Genomic DNA, 6,698 nt, shown 5'->3' with positions numbered 1-6,698 from the left:
CGATCATTTTAAAAGCTAGATAAAAAAAATATATAATTATCTTTGCATTCAACTCATGCGCCTTTCTGGAAATGAATGAAAATGCTTTTGTTCCCCTTCTGCCTCAAGGAAAAAGAAGACCAACTACTTCATAGTGTCGTTGGCGTTTGCAGACCTCCTGGTTGCTGTGGTTGTCATGCCATTTGCAGCCATTGAGCTGACCACAGGTCAGTGGAGGTATGGGGAGATCTTCTGTCTGGTCAGGACCTCGTTGGATGTGTTTCTGACCACTGCATCTATCCTACACCTGTGCTGCATAGCACTAGACAGGTGAGCAATGAACATAGTGAAAAACATCCCTTCACTTTGGTAATTATTGCAAAACTATTGCAAACTGTTGCCACGCCCCCCCAGCCCAGTCACCTTGATACATCCATTCAGCCTAATAGCCGTACACCTTTGTTAGCACCCAGCTGTGTGTTAGCATTAGCACATGTCTTGGAGGGCCCTTCTCTAGCACCTCTCTGTCCTTCTCTGTCCTTAAGCATATGGCAGCCTGTCATGGCTGATACATGAGCAGATATGTTGTCCTGTCCTGCACCTGCCCCATACAGTCAAAAGTCACTGGAGTAAGTCACCTGCTAGCTCACCCCCTCGCTCCAAACAAATCTAATGTATGCTTCTCTACAGGACCAGGGCCGGATTACCGAACAGGTATGCAGGGCCCCGGGCCCCCGACCTCCAGTGGGCCTTCAACAAATTATTATTATTTTTAATTTGGGGGAGTTTGCGGGCCAGTGTGACAGGGTCTAGGTCTACTGGTGACTGACCAATAAGAACACGATTGGCACACAATAATATGATTATTGTGACTAGTCAGAATAATATAATAGTTTGATTTAAACGTTTACATGTTATGTGGAAGAAGAACCATTTCCTAATAATCTTGTTTACATGACACATCTGAAGTCAGTCTACCTGATGAAATGTTGATAAATGCACAAGATCGACAATCAAAATAAACGTTTTACCTCAGCGACCATGTTATTTTGGGGAAACCTATTTGATTCAGAGTTTGGACATACACTCAGTGTATTAGGTACACCACCCCATTCAAAAAATGCTTTGCTAGTGCAGACAGTAAGTCACGTGGCCATGGCTTGCTATATAAAGCAGGCAGACAGGCATTGAAGCAATCAGTTGCTGTTCAATTGAACGTTAGAATGGGCAAAACGAGTGACCTAGGTGACTTTGAGCGTGGCATGATCGTCGGTGCCAGACGCGCCCGTCTCAGTACCTCAGTATCTAGGAACGCAGAACTCGTCAGTCCTTCTCACGGATGGGCTATTGCAGCAGACAACCACGACCCCAACGGGATCCACGCTTATCAGTTAAAAACAAGAAGAAGCGGCTCCTCCAGCGGGCACGCGGTCACTGAAACTAACACAATTTGTAGAATCCATGCCCCGAAGAATTCAGGCCATAAGACTGCTGAACAAGACTGCTAATTAGCTAGTCAACTGACTACACACAGTCACACAGACACTTTCACACTCCTGTTGTGAAAGTTTAAAAAATCCTGTTGCCGAGTCACTTTACCCCTACTACTGTACATACTTACCTTAATTATCCCGTACCCCTGCACATCACCTCGGTACTGGTACTCTTGACATATGATGACCCAGTGAGTGGGTTAATTTTCCCGGCAAATCCAGAAGAATAAATGTATCGGGCAAGCTCGTGAATGAGGACTGTTGCAGCTGTAGCAAGTCTACCAGTGCAGCCAGGCACTGAGTGGGATTACTTTTTGACGGACCAATGGGCAAGGCGTTGTGGCTGACTGAAAGCTGTGAGTAAAAAGCTAACGTTACTGATCATCCATTCAGGTTACAGTTTTTCTCGATTGCTAAGACACTTTTAATGAAACTGGAGTCCACTTGATCTCCAAGTAATTTCTTATTGCTTTCGCACACAATGCAAATGCTAAGCACATTATTGAAAAACAGTAAACACAACTCTCTACAAAAGGTGCAAGTTGAGTAAATCATGAAAAATGAAAAACAAAATGTAACATTTGGTGACAGATGATACAAATTATTCCCATGAATGCGAACCTCTTCTAAACGTGTGCAAAACTTATATGCACAATGTTTCAATCAGCAATCAGTCCTTATGTATAAAAGAGGTCAAATCTGAGTTGCTGTTTGCAAGAATGGACCAAGTAAGAGGCCAAGGAAAAGGACAAAGGAGAGGTACTGTAGAGGGACCCATAGAAGAAGATAGTTCAGCTCTCAGTTAAAATGGAAAAGGGTAAATAAAGCCTTTTGTTTCTGGATATTCATGCTCTGAATTACATTTGAGGACAAAATAATACAGTTCATGCTGTGATAATATAATTTACTTGCCTTTTATGGTGCATACTATAATTATAGTATCAACAAATGGCACAGCCAAAGACGGTTAACCAGGTTAGGGTATATTGATAGTTGTAGTTAGTGCAGTGCCTTCAGAAAGTATTCACACCCCTTGGCTTTTCTCACGTTTTGTTGTGTTAAAGCCTGTATTTAAAATGGATCAATACAAAATTAACTGGCCTACATACAATACCCCATAATGTCAAGGTGGAATTATGTTTCTTTTTAAATGTAAAACAAATTAAAAGCTGAAATGTCCTGAGTCGATAAGTATTCAACCTCTTTGGCAAGCCTAAATAAGTTTAGGAGTATAATAGAGTTTAACATTTTTGAATGACTACCTCATCTCTGTACCACACACATACAATTATCTTTAAAGTCCCTCAGTCGAGCAGTGAATTTCAAACACAGATTCAACCACAAAGACCAGGGATGTTTTCCAATGCCTCGCAAAGAAGGGCACCAATTAGTAGATGGGTAAAAATAAAAAAGCACACATTGAATATCCCCTTGAGCATGGTGAAGTTGCATATATTAATTACACTTTGGATGGTGTGTCAATAAAACCCAGTCACTAAAAAGATACAGGCTTCCTTACTAACTCAGGTGCCGGAGAGGAAGGAAACTGAGTTTAAAACAGTTTAATGGCTGTGATAGGAGAACAAAGAGGATGGATCAACAACATTGTAGGTACTCCACAATACTAACCTAATTGACAGAGTGAAAATAAGGAAGCCTGAACACAATACAAATATTCCACAACATGCATCCTGTTTTAAACAAGGCACTAAAGTAATACTACAATAAATATGGCAAAGCAATCCACTTCTTGTCCTGAATACAAAGTGTTATCTTTGGGGCAAATCTAATACAACCATTTCTGAGTACCACTCTCTATATTTTCAACAATAGTGGTGGCTGCATCATTTTATGCTTGTAATCATTAAGGACTGGGGAGTTTTTCAGGAAGAAAAAGAAACAGAATGGAGCTAAGCACAGGCAAATCCTAGAGGAAAACCTAGTTCAGTCTGCTTTCCACCAGACACTGAGAGATAAATTCACCTTTCAGCAGGACAATAACCTAAAATACAAGGATAAATCTACACTGGAGTTTTTTACCAATAAGAAAGTGAATGTTCCTGAGTGGCCTAGTTACCGTTTTCACTTAAATATGCTTGAAAATCTATGGTAAGACCTGAAAATGGTTGTCTAGCAATGATCAACAACCAATTTGACAGAGCTTGAAGAATTTTGAAAAGAGTAATGGGCAAATGTTGCACAATCCAGGTGTGGAAAGCTCTTAGAGACTTATCCAGAAAGACTCACAGCTGTAATCGCTGCCAACGGTGATTCTAAAGCCCAAATCAAAGGAAAAGCATTTAGTTTGTTTACGGCATGAATGAGCGCGTACATGCTGGAATTAGAATGCACGGTAGTGAATGAGAGAAAACAGACGTGGCGCGAGCTTCAATGCCGTCAACGGTATCATGCGCTTCAAATTAGAAAACAAGTCAATTTTTCTTACGTGTACGCGAAGCAATGCTGGTAAAATGAATTGTTATGTGATTTTGTGAATTGTTATGTCTGGTCTTTTAAAAAGTGTCTATTTTGTGTTTATACGTTTAGCTGCTAGTGCCAGTAATACATATTTAAAAATAATAATGTTTTGCCTACCTTTGTTGATTTTGAGCACAGGCATATGGCCTATGCAGGCCACGGCTGGGAAACTCGCAGAACTCTGTTTGAGAGAATACTGTTTTGAAGAAAGAATGAGACTAGCTAAATTCTTTATCAACTGCTAGGGTGTATTAGCTACAACTCTCCTCATGTTTGTGAGCCGACGTAACAGGAGGCAGGTACAGGGCTCCCATAGGACATACAGTATAAGATGAGTCAAAAGGAACACACAACAATAATTCACAAAGTGAACATAACATATTACAACAGTTTATTATGGATTCTCATGACCATTAAGTTGGCATACACTAGGCATTGTAATGTGAATTGACTCTCTACTCTCGCACGCAAATTTTGACGCCATTGACGACGTCTGTCTGTGTCGTTTCGGCTTAACATGTTTTCATTCAGGGGGTTGAATTATACTTATATACTCAAGATATATTAGTGTTTTATTTTTCATGAATTTCAAAAAATGTTTTAGAATATTTCTTTCACTTTTACAGAGTATTGTGTGTAGATCGTTGACAAAATGACAATTAAATCCATTTTAATCCCACTTTGTAGCACCACAAAATGTGAAAAAAGTCAAGGGGTGTGAATACCTTCTGAAGGCCCTTTATTTAATGGGCTATTGTGTGACATATTTGTATGTTTTGATAGAAGTAGTTGATTTTGTGTAATGTATTTAATGTTTTGATGGTCTTAATGGAAAATTCCACCCCAAAATGATCTTTTGGTATTTGTTTAATTAGTCGATTGTTGACATAGTCCCAAAATGTTTTGCTTGTCAGCACTCAAGTTTTCAAGATATGTAACTTTCAAAATACAGAAATCATCCCCTGTATAATGCCATTTTGCATCATATGATGCTGCGTTTTGCATCATATGATGCAAGCTATTTTCATGTGCTGTGTGTGAAAGCAGAAATGTAAGGTTTTTGTTGAAGATAGCTATATCAGTGCCTGAATAAAACCTTTCTTCTGTAGGCCTACTGTGTGCAGCATTGTTTCCTCTCAGGTATCTAGCTAATTTATCTTAGCTAGCTATCTATCTAGCCAAACGTTAGATTTTACTTAGCTAGGAGTATTCCCTCTCTCTGAGTTAATGTAGCCCTGTCCTGTAGTCAAATTACCAAATCACCCTCTAGTGGCCTCATGGGTGCAATATTATTAATATTTTTCATAATTTCATAATTAATAAACATAGGGTTTTCTTAACTGCCAAAAATCTGGTGTTTCTATGTCAAATGGTTCTGTTAAATTTCAGTCTTATATGATGTAGATCAAGTATAGTATTGGGATGCAAACTTAAAATTAAATACATTTCAATTCTATATCTGACATGTTGCAGGTCTCTTCTTTTTGAAGCCCATACCCATGTGTGTAAGGTGTATGCTTTTGTTCAAAGTAGATTTGTACCAAGAAACATTCTGTGTGTGCCCATTGCAGTAAAATTAACATGATTGGTAGCTACAGTAGTTGTCAAGCTTATAATTCATGCTTTTATGGTGGTTCAGTTACTGTATGGTTTTTAACCTAATTATTTCCATGAGTTAGCTAGCTAGCTAGCTAGTCTCAGTCTGGATGCAGGCACAGTTACTTTAACGATAGGTGGATATAGCTAGCTAGCTACATATTGAAATGAAAGGAGTGTCTCAATTGTTCAGCCAAGTTTAAACTATCCAATTAGACTCTCCACTTAAATGTTGTCATGTCTTTGTCCCCCAGATACTAAAGGCGGCATGGCCCTGAGAGTACTTATCCCACCACCAGTGTACAGAGTGCAGGCAGCTACATATGGAAATTAAAGTAGCATCTCAAATGTTTATCCACGTTTGTCCATTTTGACTGCCCCCTAAAATCTTGTTACGTCTGTATTCCCCAGATACAGATACTAAAGACGTGTGTGACAAGTTGGAAAGAAGACTGCCTGCCCAAGCATTGATGATTCCCGAAAGTCATACTGTAAGTATACAGTGGGGCAAAAAAGTATTTAGTCAGCCACCAATTGTGCAAGTTCTCCCACTTAAAAAGATGAGAGAGGCCTGTAATTTTCATCATAGGTATACTTCAACTATGACAGACAAAATGAGAGAAAAATAATCCAGAAAATCACATTGTATTTGGTCACCTAGAAACAAGAAAGATTTCTGGCTCTCACATACCTGTAACTTCTTCTTTAAGAAGCTCCTCTGTCCTCCACTCGTTACCTGTATTAATGGCACCTGTTTGAACTTGTTATCAGTATAAAAGACACCTGTCCACAACATCAAACAGTCACACTCCAAACTCCACTATGGCCAAGACCAAAGAGCTGTCAAAGGACACCAGAAACAAAATTGTAGACCTGCAAAATCAACTGCGGGAGCAATTATTAGGAAATGGAAGACATACAAGACCACTGATAATCTCCCTCGATCTGGGGCTCCACGCAAGATCTCACCCCATGGGGTCAAAATGATCACAAGAACGGTGAGCAAAAATCCCAGAACCACACGGCGGGACCTAGTGAATGACCTGCAGAGAGCTCGGACCAAAGTAACAAAGCCTACCATCAGCAAGGGCATTGAAGATGAAATGTGGCTGGGTCTTTCAGCATGACAATGATCCCAAACACACCGCCCGG

The sequence above is a fragment of the Oncorhynchus mykiss genome, chromosome 5, assembly GCF_013265735.2.
Source record: "Oncorhynchus mykiss isolate Arlee chromosome 5, USDA_OmykA_1.1, whole genome shotgun sequence".
In the NCBI taxonomy this organism is placed as follows: Eukaryota; Metazoa; Chordata; class Actinopteri; order Salmoniformes; family Salmonidae; genus Oncorhynchus; species Oncorhynchus mykiss.
Note: the sequence above shows the minus strand (reverse complement) of the source record.